This window comes from Mobula birostris, chromosome 7, assembly GCF_030028105.1.
Source record: "Mobula birostris isolate sMobBir1 chromosome 7, sMobBir1.hap1, whole genome shotgun sequence".
Classification (NCBI taxonomy): Eukaryota; Metazoa; Chordata; class Chondrichthyes; order Myliobatiformes; family Myliobatidae; genus Mobula; species Mobula birostris.
Window position 1 is genome coordinate 38186694 of NC_092376.1, and position 17667 is coordinate 38204360.

Genomic DNA, 17667 nt, shown 5'->3' on the forward strand with positions numbered 1-17667 from the left:
AGTCAGTCCGTGTAGATTTCATCTTACTTAACTTATTGTATATTTTATTTATACTCTATATCCTAAGTTAGTGTACTACTGTGCTTTACACCCTGGTCCGAAGAAACATTGTCTCGTTTGACAGTATACATGCATATAGTTAAACGACAATAAACTTGATTTGTTCTCTCCATTCCTCCCACTCTCTGCAACTTAAAACCCTCTAATCTGCCAACTCTGGTGAAAGGTCAATGACCTGAAAAGTTAACAATCTTCTCTCTTTTCTATATTCCTAATATATATATATATATATATATATATATATATAAAATGTGTGTATATATGTGCGTGTATATGTATATATTATATATAAAATATATATACATATATACACACACACACACACACACAGATTAAACAACCAAGATTGATTGGAATGACTCCATTAGCCAGCAGATCGACGGAACTTAAAATGGCAGAACAAGGTAAGATTAATGCCATATTCCTACCAACAAGCCCAGCAAGCAATGTCCAACACATAAAAATGAGTCAAACAGAGCAGCTATTTTGAGGCCAAAATGCTAAGTACAGAGGTTTTTACAAGTGAGGTTTCAGTGAAAAGGCTGAAGGGTGTTAAGGTGCAGTAAGTCAAGGCAAGGTTTTTCTTCTACCCTCAAAGCCCTATGCTCTTCCTGTGAAGTGAGAGGGATCAGGGAGAAATCGAGTATCTCTACATTTGCAGAAAATATGTCCAGCTGTGGTTCTCCCTAGACTGTATGGATTAGCTGGAGTGTTGGCTGAACGCACGAGGGAGCATAGAGGCAGCAGAGGGTGCTAAAGAAGAGCATTAGGGAAGTAGTCACACAACAGATTCAACCAGATAGATGGGCAGCTGTCTGGAGGAAAAGGTATAGAGTGTTGCAGTCCCTTGAGGCTTTCCCTTTATAACAAGTAGACTGTTTTGGGCATTTTTGGGGTGGATGACCTCTCAGGCAAAAGCAGCAGCTAAATCAGTAGTACCTTTACTGGCTCCATTGTAGAACAGGAAGGCCAAAGTCTAGAAGAGCAGCAGTGATGGGGACTCAAATCAGGTACACAAATAGGTATTTCTGTGGCCAAGAGTATAAATCTAGACAACATGTTATGTCCCTGGTGGTAAGGTGAAGGACGTATCTGAGCAAGTGCAGTGCATTCTGAGAAGTGGTGAGCAGCCAGAGATCATGGTGCATATTTTCACTAATGACATAGGTAGCAAGAGAAAAGAGGTCATGCAAAGTTAAAATAAAGTGTTAGGGAGAAGATTAAGACTCAAAATCTTAACGCTCGTAACCTCCGTTTATTCCCTTTGCTACTGGCGGTAGGAATAAGAGGATCAGCCAAATGAATGTAGAATTGGCACCGGGGGGGGGGGGGGGGGTGAAAAGAGGTTTCTGCTCTTCTAAGGCAGAGGTGACTTGTACAAGAGGGACAGGTTGCATCTGTTCGCGGGTCGGTTTACTAGTTACCCAGAAGCATTTAAACTAATCTAGCAGGAGAGCAGGACCCAAAGTAGTCATGTATCAGAAAAGAAAGTTAATACAAATATAAACAAGCCCAGTAGGCAGGCCAGGCCATGGAGCTTAAAAAGTCTGATTGTTTAAACTGCATCTACCTTAATGCAAGAAGCCACATAGATAAAGGCAAATGAACTCAATAAATGGATCAGGAGTGGGATTAGAATATTTCACCTACTATGGAAACATGGTTGAGGGATGAGCAGGATTGGTAGCTCAATATTCCAGGGTACAGGTGACCCCACTTTACAGAAGGTCAGGTAATGGAAATTCATCCTTAAGGAATTACAAATAACTATCAAAGATTGAGACATAAAATAAAAAGCTGTTCTCACAAAATTTACGTGGAAGTATTTTTTTTTCCAACTTGCATTTCATGCAACATGCACAAATGAAATGACATTGTGTGGGGGTGGGGGGAGGTTGGAGGGAGGGAAAAAAAATAAATCACAAAATGCAGCATCTTCTATGAATGAAAAACTGTTTCTTTTACCATGTCCAACCTCCCTGATGTATGCTTCAGATTGACAAGAGATGGAGGTACAATAGGAGGCGAGAAAATATCATTATATTATATCCCTGGTTGGAGAGTGGGCAAGGATACATCCAGTGAGGCCCTAAAAGGTGGAACTTAGAAATAAAAAGGAGATAATTTTGATGGGATTATAAAGTTCAAAGCTTAAAGTAAATTTATTATCAAAGTACCATATACAACCCTGAGGGTTGCTTTCTTTTAGGCACACTCAGTAAATCCAAGAACCATAACAGAATCAATGAAAGACTGCACCCAACATGGCGTACAAACAATCAGTTCTGCAAAAGGCAACGGACTGTGCAAATCCAAAAGAAGATAGCTGGTGGCGAGAGTCCAGATACTCCTGTACCTTCTTCCTGATGGCATCATAAGAGCATGACCTGGGTGTTGGGGGTCCCTAATGATGGATGCTGCTTTCCTGTGACATTGCTCCAAGTAGATGTGCTCAGAGTCAGGAGAGAGGGCATACCCATGATGGATTGGGCCATATCCACTACTTTTTGTAGGATTTTCTATTCCAGGGCATTGGTATTTCCATACCAGGCTGTAATGCAGTCAGTCAATATACTCTCCTCCACACATCTATAAAAGTTTGACAAAGTTTTAGATATCATGCCAAATCTTAGCATGTTCCTAAGGAAATAGAGGCACTGCCATGCTTTCTTTATAATTGTACTTACGTGCTGGGCTCAGGACAGGTCCTCGGAAATAATAACACCGAGGAATTTTAAATTGCTGATCCGCCAGTAACATCTGGCTCACGAACCTCTAGTTTTCTCTTCCTGAAGAGAATAATAGTTCCTTGAACTTCCTGATATTGAGTGAGAGGATGATACTGTGGCCCCACTTAGCCAGATTTTCAATGTCTCCTCTATGCTGATTTGTCACCACCTTTGATTTGGCCAACGACAGTGGTACTGTCAGCAAACTAAAATATGGTATTGGAGCTGTGCTTAGCCACACCGTAATAAGTGTAAAGCAAGTACAGCAGGGCACTGAGAACATAGCCTTGTGGTGAATCTGTGCTGATGGAGGTTGCAGAGGAGATGTTGCCAAACTTAACTGACTGGCGTCTGCAAGTGAGAAAATCAAGAATCCAATTGCACAAGGAGTACTATGTACAGTTCTGGTTGCCAGAATACAGAAGAGATATGATTAAGCAAGATAGCATGCAGAAAGCATATATACATTCCTCATCAACTGAGGTTCCCTATCTTGCCAGTTACCCTTCACTGCAACAGAAACAATTCCCACCCTGATTGAAGGGTTTGAATGAGAAATTATATAGGCAGCATCTGTACTCCTTGGAGTGAAAGAGGCCGAGAGCTGAGATACAGGTATATAAAATATGGAGAAGCATAGATCGGATCAATAGTCATTGTCTGTTTCCTGTCATAGGAGTATATAAAACTAGCCAGCACATGTTTAAAGTGGGAAGGAAGAGATTTAAAGGGGATACGAGGGGTACTTTATTCACACACAAAGTATAAGTAGTACCTGGGCACAAGAGATGACTGCAGATTCTGGAAATTTTGAGCAACACACACAAAATGCTGGAGGAACTCAGCATCAGGCAGCAACTATGGAGGAGGTGTTTTGGCCCAAGACACTTCATCAGGACTGTAAAAGGGAGCAGAAGCCAGAATAAGATAGGGGAAGGAAGGAGTACAAGCCAGCACATGAATGAGCAGGATTAGATGAGGGGGAATATGGAGAAAGGGGCTGACATAAAAAGCTAGGAGATAATAGGTGGAAAAGGTAAAGAGGTGAAGGAGGAAGAATTTAATAGGGGAGGACAGTGAACCATGGAAAAAAGGGAAGGAGGAAAGGGGCAGACAGAGGTGATGGGCAGATGAGGAGAACCGAGGGGGTGAGAAGATAACCAGATTGGGGACCTGAAAAAGAGGGCAGTGGGGGGGGGGGGGGGTCATTACCATAATTCATACCATCATGTTGGGACTACCCAGACAGAATATGAGATCTTGCTCCTCCAACCTGAATTTGGCCTCATTGTGATAGTAGAGAAGGTAGTTAGATATCAGTTTGGGAATGGAAAGTGGAATTGAAATGGATAGCCACCAGGAGAGCTTGCTTTTTGTGGTGGACAGTTTGCTGACGACACCAATATTGTCGGCTAAATAAAAGGTGGTGACAAATCAGCATATCGGAGGGAGAATGAAAATCTAGCTGGGTGGTGAGACAAAGGCCCATATCTGGTCCACTAGACATTGCTAAGGCATTGTGGAAGGGTTGGTCAACAGCCTACTGAATTAAGCATCTGCTTGAAACAGTAATACTCACAGAATTCCACTTTTCAGTAGAATCCTAAAATCCTCTTTCACAATTCCTGTCCTAATAGTGCAAATGCAGAAGAAGGTGACATACCTTCACCATTCATTTCAAACCCATGTGGTTCCATGGAAAAGACACCACTTCCTATCAAACACACACAAAATGCTGGTGGAACGCAGCAGGCCGGGCAGCATCTATAGGAAGATCATCTCCCTTCTCCAGCCTGGTATCTTTTTTGCCAATCAACTTTCCAGCTCTTAGATCCACCCCTCCCCTCCTGTCTTCTCCTATCATTTCTGATCTCCCCCTCCCACTTTCAAATCTCTATCTCTTCTTTCAGTTAGTCCTGATGAAGGGTCCCGGCCCGAAACGTTGACTGTACTTCTTCCTACAGATGCTGCTTGGCCTGCTACGTTCCACCAGCATTTTTTGTGTGTTGCTTGAATTTCCAACATCTGCAGATTTCCTCATGTCTGGACTTCCTATCTAACTTCAGTTAAAATCATACTCCTCCCAACTACCACAACTTGGAAGAAAGAAATAACATTAAGATCAGAGTTGGGTCTATCCCAAACAATGGCAATAAACACAACTACAGCAGTCCTGAGCAGATAATCAGTTTTAGTTTCCTTTCAAGGGTCTCGCATAATAACTTGATTAAGTAGCTGACTACACTGGGACAGAAAAGGGTATAGAATTTGGCAACTAAAAGAATTGTGACCTTGAATCAGCGACATCTATGGCCAAGCAATTTCAGTACTTCTAATCTGTGCTATCTACACAATGTGGAAATTTGTTGTTCAGTCTTGCCAGCAATTAACAGAACAAATCTATTCCAATTAATTATCACCCTGGTATTATAAACAGCGTTCTCAATCAGCATGTGCTTACTAATAAACTGCTTACCAATATTCCATTGGCCTTTATTTTTCTACTTTACTTCAAAACATCATTACAACTTGCTAACTACAAATGACAAATATGGGAAGTGCAAATGACTGACCTTGACAGGGAGGCAGCATCTGACTCAAGAGAGCAAAGTAGCACAGATAAACTGAAAGCAATGTGAGACAGAATGAAAACTTACGTTTCTAGTTGCTATGATTCTGACTCACATAAAATAGGTTCCATTACAGCCTCCTCCTATCCAAAATGTTGCACAATTGTCAGTCCCCTGTTTAATTACAAGCATTCTTAAAACCTTTGTCAAACTATTAACCTCAGCTATTCAATTTGATGACAACAATTTTAATTTGATTTTCTTTGAACTCCCCTGGAAGGAAATTTTTCTATAATCAGGCTGTTATTCCTAGCCAATGTTTAACCCTTAACAGCTATTACAACAAACCAGATTGTTTAGTGATTTTCTTACTACTCTTTGCAAGAACCTGATCTACTGCATTTCTTAATTAGTACAAAAACTGACAATTCAAAACTTCATTTCCTGTAGGATCATGAAACGTAGCAAACAAAAATCTCTTTCTAAATTTTACATCCATCCTATTAAACTATCAATAGTTTTAAAGTACTGCATTTGATCACCACTCAGTTGTTCATGATTAGAGATGCAATCTGTCACATCTGACACCACCATTGCTTGTTTCTACATTTCTGATGCCTCAATATACATTTAGTAACACAAGCTGAACATGCGCTTTCAAAATTTCTTAAAAGAGAGGTGTTAGATTTTAAATATGCAATTCAATTGAAGTGTATATTAAGTACCAGCCGAGGAGTATCTATGAGCAAAATTCCAAAATACATTTCTTCTGGATTTGAAAACCTACAGTTGCAAGAAAAAGTTAGTGAACCCTTTCAATTATCTGGTTTTCTGCATTAATACTCATAAAACGTGGTCTGATTGTCATCTGCCTAAATTAGTAACACAAACAATTACACTTTTCATGTCTTTACTGAACACGTTGTTTAATCATTCACAGTCTAGGTTGAAAAAAGTATGTGAGCCTTCCGATGTAATAACTGGTAGGAGCTCCTTTAGCAGCAATAATCTTTACCAAATGTTTCATGTAGCTGCTGATCAGCAATAACGAGGAGTTTTAGACCATTCCTCCATAAAAGACTGTTTCAGTTCATTAGTATTTATGAGATACCTTGCATGAACAGCCCGCTTCAGGTCATACCACAGCATCTCAATTGAGTTAAGGTCTGGACTCTAACTTGGCAATCCCTAAGCATCAATTTTCTTATTTTTAAACCCAGTCTGCTGTTGATTTACCCTTGTGTTTCAGATCGTTGTCTTGTTGCATCATCCAACTTCTATTAAGCTTCAGTTGACAGACCTCTACACTGACATTCTCCTATAAAATGTCTTAATATACTTTTAAATTCATTGCTCCCTCAACGATTGCAAGCTATCCAGGCCTTGAGGCAGCAAAGCAGCCCCAAAACATGATGCTCCTTCCACCATGCTTCACAGTTGAGATAAGGTTTTGGTGTTGGTATGCAGTGCCCCTTTTCCTCCACACATAGCAGTGTGCATTTCTGCCAAAAAGTACCACTTTTGTCTCATCTGTCTGCAAAACATTGTCCCAGGAGTGTCATGGAACATTCCGGTGGTCTTCTGCAAACTTCAGACATGCAGCAATGTTTTATTTTTGGAGAGCAGTGGTTTCCACCGTGGTATCCTTCCATGAGCACCATTGTTGTTCAGTGTTTTTCTTACAGTGGACACATGAACTGTGGACTGACGAACATTCAGGTCTTTAGAAATGCTTTTGTAGCCTTTTCCAACTTCATACATCTCTACAAATCTTACTAGGTCTTTTGAAATTTGTTTTGATCAAGGCATGGCACACACAAACAGATTGTTCTTGAGAAGAGCAGGCTCTGTCAGTGATCTGAATTTGTGTGTCATTTTTTAAATATATAGGGTAGGGCACTTCTACAACCCACACCTCCAATCTCATCTCATTGACTGGAACAACAGACTCCAGAGAGCTTTTATAGAAGGCATTACCCCAAAACCTCACATACTTTTTTGAACCTAGACTGTGTTTGTTTAAATGGTGTACTCAGTTTTGACGAGAAGAAATACAATTGTGTGTTATTAGTTTAAGCAGACTACGTTTGTCCATTATTGTGACTTAGATGAAGATCATTTTATGAATTATTAATGCAGAAAACCAGGAAACTGCAAAGGGTTCACAAACTTTTTCGTGCAAATGCACGACTCAGAATCAGATTTATATCACAGGCAAGTGACATGAAATTTGTTAACTTAGCAGCAGTTCAATGCAATACATAAACTAGCAGAGAAAAATAATAATAAACAAACAAGTAAATCAATTACATATATTGAATAGATTTTTTAAAATGTGCAAAAACAGAAATACTGTATATAAAAAAATGAGGTAGTGTCCAAAGCTTCAATATCCATTTAGGAATCCCATGGCAGAGGGGAAGAAGCTGTTCCTGAATCACTGAGTGTGTGCCTTCAGGCTTCTGTATCTCCTACCTGATGGTAACAGTGAGAAAAGGGCATGCCCTGGGTGCTGGAGGTCCTTAATAATGAAAGCTGTCTTTCTGAGACACCACTCCCTGGGTACTAGCCTAATGAACATTGACTTCTCTAACCTCCGTTAATGCCCCACCTCCCCTTCGTACCCCATCCGTTATTTATCTTTTATTATTATTAATTTTTTTTCTGGGGTGGCCCCCCGCTTTCTTTCTCCCTCGGCCTCCCGTCCCATGATCCTCTCATATCCTTTTTGCCAATCAACTTTCCAGCTCTTAGCTCCATCCCTTCCCCATCCTGTCATCTCCTATCATTTCGGATCTCCCCCTCCCCTTCTCAAATCTCTTACCATCTCTTCTTTCAGTTAGTCCTGACAAAGGGTCTCGGCCCAAAACATCGACTATACCTCTTCCGATAGATGCTGCCTGGTCTGCTGCGTTCACCAGCAATTTTTAATGTGTGTTGCTTGAAATTCTAGCAGATTTCCTCATGTTTGCATTTTTAAATTCACTACTGCGAAGCCTCTTTCAGTGATGCCTATACTGAAGAAGTTTGAATCTTCTCTTCAACGGGAGTTCAGAGAAACCATATCTCACTGCTCCCCATCTATACTTTCTTTGGCCCTTCAACTTTTTGATCACATTTTGACTCAGACTGGCTATTACAGCCATATATCCTTTCTTGGAACGTGTCTCCACCGCCAACTTACTCCAGTTGGCTTCAGGATTTGTTTTTGAGCCTCTCAATTTGGACTTTGAGGATCCCAGGTACTCACATTTTATTGACTCTACCTCCCATCACTTCTCCCGTCAAGCTCTGAAGGCGAATCTCTCTCCACCCTATCCCAGACCCTTCCACACCTTCAGCACACTTTTTTCGCCGTCTGTAATGGATCTGCCCATTATTTTATCCTCCGTCGGATCCAGGCCTGCAATTGCCGTTTTTTTGACTTTGTCATGTTAGGCAAGGATCGCAAGATTTTACATCAGCAGACCCCAGAGCCTGCAGGCCCCGAGACTAGCAGGCATGAACTTCAGATTGCGGATCCTGCCATTGATCTCTCCGGCTCCAGCACCCCAGGGTATATTCAAAACCCGGAATCCAGCAACGACCATGGACACCTTCAAAGCAATTGCGCAACCAACTGCGACTCCAGCCTTGAACTCCAGGCCAGGTCTTTATGTGCTGCTATTGTGATTCCTGTCTCCCCTTCCCCCACCACCACACTGCAACCCTGTCTCCCTCAGATCCCACCATCAGCTACTGGGCCCTCAGAGGCTCCATTTTCCTCTCACCCCAACCCTCCCCTCCCCCCTCTGATCCTAGCTCTCAAGATTTCAGCCTTGAACTCCAGGCCGGGTCTTCACGTGCTGCTATTGTCACTCCTGTCTCCCCTTCCCCCACCACCACTCTACAACCCCGTCTTTCTCACATTCCATCGTCTACTCCTGGGCCCTCGGAGGCTCCTTCTTCCTCTCACCCCAACCCTCCCCTCTCCACTGGCACCACCAGCCTCCCTCCCCCTCCGATCCCACTTCTCATCCGCTCCAGGTCTTTACCATCCCCTCCGACCTTCAACTGTCTGAGGCAGAGCGCCTCACTTTTGTCCCCCTTCGCCCACACCTCAGCGAGTTCCATGTTCTCCATGACGCTGAACTCTTCTTCCACCGGCTCCGTCTTTGAGCCTACTTCTTCGGCAAGGACTCTCCCACCCCCACTGATGACCCCTTCTCCCATCTTCAACCCTCCTCAGAATCATGGACACCCCGCTCTGGTCTTCTGCCTGCTCTGGATCTCCTTATTGCTAACTGCCAATGGGACATCAACTGTCTCGACTTCACCGCACCTTGTTCCCATTCCAACCTCACTCCTTCCGAACGCTCTGCTCTCCACTCCCTCTGCACTAATCCCAACCTTACTCTAAAACCCACCAATAAGGGGGGTGCTGTTGTAGTCTGGTGTACTGACCTCTACCTTGCCGAGGCACAGCAACAACTCGTGGATACCTCCTCTTATTTACCCCTCAATCATGACCCTACTAAGGAGCACCAGGCCATTGTCTCCCACACCATCACCAACTTTATCCGCTCAGGGGAGCTCCCACCCACTGCTACCAACCTTATAGTTCCCACACCTCGCACTTCCCGTTTCTACCTCCTACCCAAGATCCACAAACCTGCCTGTCCTGGCAGATCCATTGTCTCAGCTTGCTCCTGCCCCACCGAACTCATTTGTGCATACCTCGACACTGTTTTCCCCCCCTTGTTCAATCCCTTCCTACCTATGTTCGTGACACTTCTCACGCTCTGAATTTTTTCGATGATGTTAAGATCCCTGGCCCTCACCGCTTTATTTTCATCATGGATGTCCAGTCCCTATATACTTCCATTCCCCACCAGGAAGGTCTCAAAGCTCTCCGCTTCTTTTTGGATTCCAGACCTAATCAGTTCCCCTCTACCAGCATTCTGCTCCGTCTAGCGGAATTAGTCCTTACTCTTAATAATTTCTCCTTTGGCTCCTCCCACTTCCTCCAAACTAAAGGTGTAGCCATGGGCACCAGTATGGGTCCCAGCTATGCCTGCCTTTTTGTTGGCTTTGTGGAACAATCCATGTTCCAAGCCTATACTGGTATATGCCCTCAACTTTTCCTTCGCTACATCGACGACAGCATTGATGCTGCTTCCTGCACGTATGCTGAGCTCATTAACTTCGCCTCCAACTTTCACCCTGCCCTCAAGTTTACCTGGTTCATTTCCAACACCTCCCTCCCCTTTCTTGATCTTTTTGTCTCTATCTCTGGAGACTGCTTATCTACTGATGTCTACTATAAGCCTACGGACTCTCACAGCTACCTGGACTATTCCTCTTCTCACTGTCTCTTGCAAAAATGCCATCCCCTTCTCGCAATTCCTCCATCTCCGCTGCATCTGCTCTTAGGATGAGGCTTTTCATTTCAGGATGAAGGAGATGTCCTCTTTTTTTGAAGAAAGGGGCTTCCCTCCCTCCACCATCAACTCTGCTCTCAAACGCATCTCTCCCATTTCACGCACATCTGCTCTCACCCCATCCTCCCGCCACCCCACTAGGATAGGGTTCCCCTTGTCCTCACCTACCTCCCCACCAGCCTCCGGGTCCAGCATATTATTCTCTGTAACTTCCGCCACCTCCAACGGGATCCCACCACTAAGCACATCTTTCCCTCCCCCTTTTTCTGCTTTCAGCAAGGATCACTCCCTACTCAACTCCCTTGTCCATTCGATCCCCCCCCCATCCCTTCCCACCGATCTCCCTCCCAGCACTTATCCTTGTAAGTGGAACAGATGCTACACATGCCCTTACACTTCCTCCCTCACCACCATTCAGAGCCCCAGACGCAGTCCTTCCAGGTGAGGCGACACTTCACCTGTGAGTTGGCTGGGGTGATATACTGCGTCCGGTGCCCCCGATACGGCCTTCTACATATTGGCGAGACCAAACGCAGGCTGGGAGACCGTTTTGCTGAACACCTATGCTCTGTCCGCCAGAGAAAGCAGAATCTCCCAGTGGCCACTCATTTTAATTCCACGTCCCATTCCCATTCTGATTTGTCTATCCACGGCCTCCTCTACTGTCAAGATGAAGCCACACTCAGGTTGGAGGAACAACACCTTATATTCCATCTGGGTAACTTCGAACCTGATGGCATGAACATTGACTTCTCTAATTTCCATTAATGCCCCACCTCCCCGTCATACCCCATCCGTTATTTATTTTTTATTATTTTTTTTCCTCTCCTTTTTCTCCCTCTGACCCTCTCACTATACTCCTTGCCCATTTTCTGGGCTTCCCCCTCCCCCTTTCTTTCTCCCTAGGCCTCCCATTCCATGATCCTCTCATATCCGTTTTGCCAACGAACTTTCCAGCTCTTAGCTCCATCCCTTCCCCCCTCCTGTCTTCTGTCATTTCAGATCTCCCCCTCCCACTTTCAAATCTCTTACTATCTCTTCTTTCAGTTAGTCCTGACGAAGGGTTTTGGTCCAAAACGTCGACTGTACCTCTTCCTATAGATGCTGCCTGGCCTGCTGCATTCACCAGCAATTTTTATGTGTTGCTTTACAACTGTCTGCAGCTTCTTTTGGTCCTGTGCAGTAGCCCCTCCATACCAGACAGTGATGCAGCCTGTCAGAATGCTCTCCACGGTACAACTATATAAGTTTTTGAGTGTATTTGTTGACATGCCAAATCTCTTCAAATTCCTAATGAGGTATAACCGCTGTCTTGCCTTCTTTATAACTACATTGATATGTTGGGACCAGGTTAGATCCTCAGAGATCTTGACACCCAGGAACTTGAAGCTGCTCACTTTCTCCACTTCTGATCCCTCTATGAGGATTGGTATGTGTTCCTTTGTCTTACCCTTCCTGAAGTCCACAATCAGCTCTTTCGTCTTACTGACGTTAAGTGCCATGTTGTTGCTGCGGCACCACTCCACTAATTGGCATATCTCACTCCTGTACACCCTCTCGTCGCCACCTGAGATTCTACCAACAATGATTCTATCAGCAATTTACAGATGGTATTTGAGCTATGCCTAACCACGTAGTCAAGTGCATATAGAGTGTAGAACAGTGGAACACACACACACACACACACACACGTTGATTGTCAGTGAGGAGGATACGTTATCACCAGCCCACACAGATTGTGGTCTTCCAGTTAGGAAGTCAAGGATCCAATTGCAGAGGGAGGTACAGAGGCCCAGGTTCTGCAACTTTTCAATCAGGATTGTGGGAATGATGGTATTCAATGCTGAGCTTTAGTCGATGAACAGCATCCTGGTGCAGGTGCTTGTGTTGGCCAGATGGTCTAAAGCAGTGTAGAGAGCCAGCAAAATTGCATCTGCCATCAACCTATGGTGGTGACAGGCAAATTGCAATGGGTCCAGATCCTTGCTGAGGCAGGAGTTCATGTATTTCTATTTGACATACAGAAATCTGAAATGGAATAATGAATTCAATTATGTTTTCAATTAGTTACTGAAAGTCATTAGCTTCAAAGAAAGCAAGCCAAAATGAGTGATTTTTCCCTTTTTGTTTTGCATGATTGCTTATTTCAGTCAAGTAAAAGGTGTGAATATGTATTGGTCAGAAAACACTGACAGCCATGCAATATGTTGTTCACATTGTTGACAAACTGCTCTGCTTCTGGTTTGCATCTTGAGCAAATCTATAAATCATATTAAAATATGTACTGATTGGAGACTGCATTCACACTGTATGTTAGAATGCAAGCCTAACCCATTATCATTTTTTCAAGTAAATGCAAGAACTGCTGATTATCTTTACAGCAGAAAGACTATGCTTGATTTTATACAAATGTAATTAAGCAAATCGTTTTTTTTTAATATAGTATTTAATGGAAATTAACAAATTCAGTGTTCCAGGACAGGTAATGAATACTGGCATTGTTGCTAATCCCGATGTTCCATGACGATAATATTCTAACTGTGGGAGATCATCATCTACAGCTGTAATTTAATAAATGAAAACTTACAGCTTAGCAATTTGTTTTCTATTTAATGAATTTGTTCTTCTCAAATAAAATACTCCTTCATATAAAGCAGGAAGTCAAGTGACCCACAGATTATATCAGCATTACCTTAGAACTGCACATAAACTATAGACATATAAGAGATTGCAAATGCTGGGATTTAGAACAAAGAAAATCAAGCTGCTAGAGGAACCAAGTAGACAGGCGGTATCTGTGAAAGTAACAGAATAGTCAACATTTAGGGTTAATACCCTGTATTGGGACTCAAACAAGTGCGTTCACAGAAGGAAACTGTCTGGATTTGTTCTCAAAAGCTCTCGTGACTTAATAATGGGGAAATAGAGGTGCACAAGAAATTATCCAGCCATATGAACATGGAGTGGCAGGGGCAAGGGAAATCAGTTGTTAAAATGATAGATAGCTTGTGAAGTGTCCAGATGTAGCTGAAAGTGATTATTGGAAGTTCAAGGAGTTAAGTTCAGTGGAGTAAGAGCTGCCAGAAACAAATCAGCCAGTGAGGGAAGTCCTCTCTGGGGATCTTGGGGAGGAGAGATGAGTGAGTAGTACGGGGTTGTCACATTATCAGGTTAAAGACTGCTAACAGGAGATCTGCAGAAGTGATGAGCTATGTGATGGTATGGGAGAAAGTGTCCTAGTATTTGTTCATTGGTAGTCCCATTTGACTTTCGCAAATAATTGCTTTCAGTTCATTTGTTTAAGTAAAATTTTCTTTGTAAATTACGAAGAATTTTGCATTAATGTGGCCTCTGTTAGCTAATTCTCACTGAAAATTAGGGCACAATTTATGGGCTAAATTGCACAATAAGCTTAAAAGAATTGTGCTCCTTTCTGTCACCTAGAGGGAGCAGAGAACCTTAATTTTCAAAAATAGTCAAGCAACAAGGAATAAATTGCAGCTTTTTACCATGGTGAAAGATTCCAAGTTTCATAGCCATCCACAGTTCTGCTATTAATGAAATTATGAAGCTCATGAATATTCAATACAATTTTGGTTTTGCCACACTACGAACTGTAGTTTTAAGTTTTTATGCAAACTTAGAAACATCTACTTTACCCTGTACAATTATTGTAGTTATTGTATGTTTGTAAGGTGGAAAAGACTTTTTAAATCCTATATTGCTACACCTTCAGATAAATGTTATAAACAATACTAAAGGTCAGAAATGAGAGCAAGATAGCTTCAGCAGCACAACACAGTTGCTCACACACCGACTACAACTTTGAGGAGGAACTTATCAAGACTTATGAGTGCAACAAAATGTGACTGATAAAATCAATGCCATCTACAAAATCCAGCATAGTGACTGTGACAAGTACAGGTGTCCCCCGCTTTCTGAACGCTCTCTTTACTTTATTTCGCTTTTATGAAAGACCTACATTAGTACCTGTTTTCATTAACCGAAAGAGGATTTTCGCTTTAAACTTGTGTTTACCCCGAGAAAGACTACCATGACCATGAAGCCTTGCACAGGTAGGTGTGTGCGCATGCGTGATGTGCAAAAGTGTGTACATGTGCATGCGTGACATGTGTGTACATGTGAATGTGTGATGTGCACATGCGTGTAGCTGCCAATTTTTTTTGACAAATTGATTTTGGTTCAAACTTCCCGATTCTGTTAAGTGGAACTACACTGTACATACGTTATTTCTACTTTATATAGGCTGTGAAATTATCATATCATTCCTGCTTTTACTATATGTTAGTGTTATTTATGTGTTACTTGGTATGATTTGGTAGTTTTTTTTGGGTCTGGGAACGCTTAAAAAATTTTCCCATATAAATTAATGGTAATTGCTTCTTCGCTTTATGCCATTTCAGCTTGCGAACGGTTTCACAGGAACGCTCTACATTCGGATAGCGGGGGAAACCTGTACTACGTTGATCAAACGGGATGAAAACTATCAACCAGGCTACAGGAGCAGAAGACACAACCCACTCTTGCTAGTATCAGCTCACGAAGTCGAAGAAGGACACCATCCCAACTAGACGACAGTCTTGGCTCAAGCAAGAACAAGAAAGGAACGAGAATTTCTCAAAGTGTGGTTCTCTAAAGGAGCAATCAACAAAGACATCGACACAGATCTGGTATACAAACCCTTATGAAGAAAAGAGAAACAACAATGTCAACAATCAACAGTAACCTTGGGATCTGGATCGTGAAGCAAACACTTCCAACGGACCTCCCTCAAAGCTAGTCAACCAGATTCTTCTACCGCTAAACTGCTCACAGTGTTTTGAACCAGCCAACCAGATTACAACATCTAATCAATATCCATTTGGACCCTGGAGGAGTACATAAGCTGGCATTGAGGAGACATCACCCTCTATTGTGCACTGATGATAGCTTCTCGCCTGGAGCTGAAACATCTGTGAATATTTTGCCAAGCTCAGTGATCAACAAAACTTCCAAATAGCCAACCCAATCTACCAATATTCCACAATATTTCAAAAATACTAAAAGTCATAAGTAGCATTTCAATATGTGTGAAAACGCCACAAGTTCTTGCACCTTTCACTAACAGCAGAAAATAACTACAAGTGATGATTCAACAGAATCAAAAATTCAACTATTTGGCTGTATTTATTTCCTCATCCTAAATAAAGTTACTTATCCACACCTTTCAAAGAATATGAAATAAGCAAAGCCTGTAGTTTTCAAGTAAGATTGTTTAAGGCCAATGGGAGGACTGGAGAGTTGAGAAGAGCTGTAGAGGAATAAAGATAACTACTGGGGAATAAGGGAAATTTTAACAGTTTGTGGAGAGGATGAACAATTATGGCTCCATTCTCAGGTATTTTTTGGGATGTATTTAATAGCTTATTGGAACTAAGTATGTGTAATCAGCTTCTATTACCTAGATAAAACTTCCATGAAACTTGAGATATTTCACAATATTAAGGCGGCATCATTTATCCATATTGTCTGGAGAATGACAATTTTTGAAATTTAATGTTCTCTACTCCCCATGGATGCCAGACAGGACCACAATTCCTTTTATATCTATTAATGCAATTTACCCCTAATAAATGTTTCAACTTTCCATAGAATAGTAAAAATTAGTTGGCAGAGGTCACATTAATACATTACACACTGCTCCTCAGGCATACCTTCGGGTTTTGAAGATGAATTGCTCGCACTACGGTTCTGTGGTTTCTGAGGTCAATGTGGGACGTGCAACTTGGGCACAGTTGCAGCAGTTGGTGCTTGACAGGGCAGGCAGGTGTGGCAGTTATGCTCAGCGTTCAATTAAAGGACCCTAAAATTCTCGGTCCAGTTGTGAACATTCCTTCTCCATTTGGAATGATCATGAGTCAAAGATTCCAAGAAGTTCACTAGGATATTACTTTCTTGTTAATGAGTTTCCAGAACATGCTCGAATTATTTCCCTTCCTTGTAATTTCTCAGTGACTGAGCTGAATACGCTTGTTGCAGTCATACAGTGTTAGGCACGTGAATAGCATGGCATGTCCGAAAGAGCAGTTTGAGAGACTCAGTACTGTGGGATGTCAGCCTGTAAGGGAAAGTTGAAAATTGTTCAGTTATCCTGCCAATGAATCGCAGCAACTGTGTAGAGAAAATACTGGTAGCAGTTCTCCTGTGTATTCTACTGACTAGTGCAGGTAGTCCCATCTCAGAAACATACAGGAGAGAAGGGGTCATTCTTACCTAGTTGAGCACAAGCTTTGTGCTGGGCTGGAGGTCAGGATTGTGAAACATGCTTTTTTTTCTTCTAACAACCAATAGCTGTGCTGATGCACTTACTGATCTTGTCATGGATCTTTAGATTGCAATACTGGCAGAAGAGGTACGTTGATAGGGAACAGCTGTTTTGTGTATTTTTAGAGTAAGTCAATTTGCCCATGCATTTTGTCTGTGAAACTTGAAAAGTGAGCCCAGAACATACTGTGAGCATATGTGAGAATTGTCTGCTTGTTGTGGCTCAACAACAGAGGGCTGTTCTCCTAACTGCAGAGGCTCAAGAGCAAAACACCAGAGACAAGCAGAACAAATAGGTGGTTACAGGACACAGAGGGCTGGCTATGGAATTACTTTGAGTCAGTGGACTGGGCCATGTTCAAGGACTCAGAGGACCTAAATAAATATGCAACAGCAAGGACTTCATAAAGCCATTTGAGGATAAAATCCCTCAAAATCATTCCATCTTCTCTAAAAGAAATGCAGAATTTGCTGAGGTCTTGATCAGCAAGTCTGGCAACCAAACAAAGTACAAGAGAGTCAGATATGACCTCTGGAAAGCTATCTCACAAGCAAAGTGGCAAT

At 42.3% G+C, this 17667-nt stretch overlaps 1 protein-coding gene across 11 annotated transcripts in view; it reads right to left on the minus strand.

The window, feature by feature from the left end:
* The window catches only part of pds5b (PDS5 cohesin associated factor B), a 263499-nt gene that overhangs the window by 202205 nt on the left and 43627 nt on the right, over positions 1 to 17667 (minus strand). For 2 of the 11 annotated variants that reach the window (XM_072262923.1, XM_072262921.1), the window contains one exon: positions 16494 to 16897. The exons of 8 other annotated variants lie outside the window; for them this stretch is intronic. The gene's annotated coding sequence lies outside the window, so the exon portion shown is untranslated. Of the gene's footprint in view, positions 1 to 12470; positions 12491 to 16493; positions 16898 to 17667 lie in introns of those variants that run through there. One more of the 11 variants, XM_072262925.1, reaches the window with a different exon arrangement.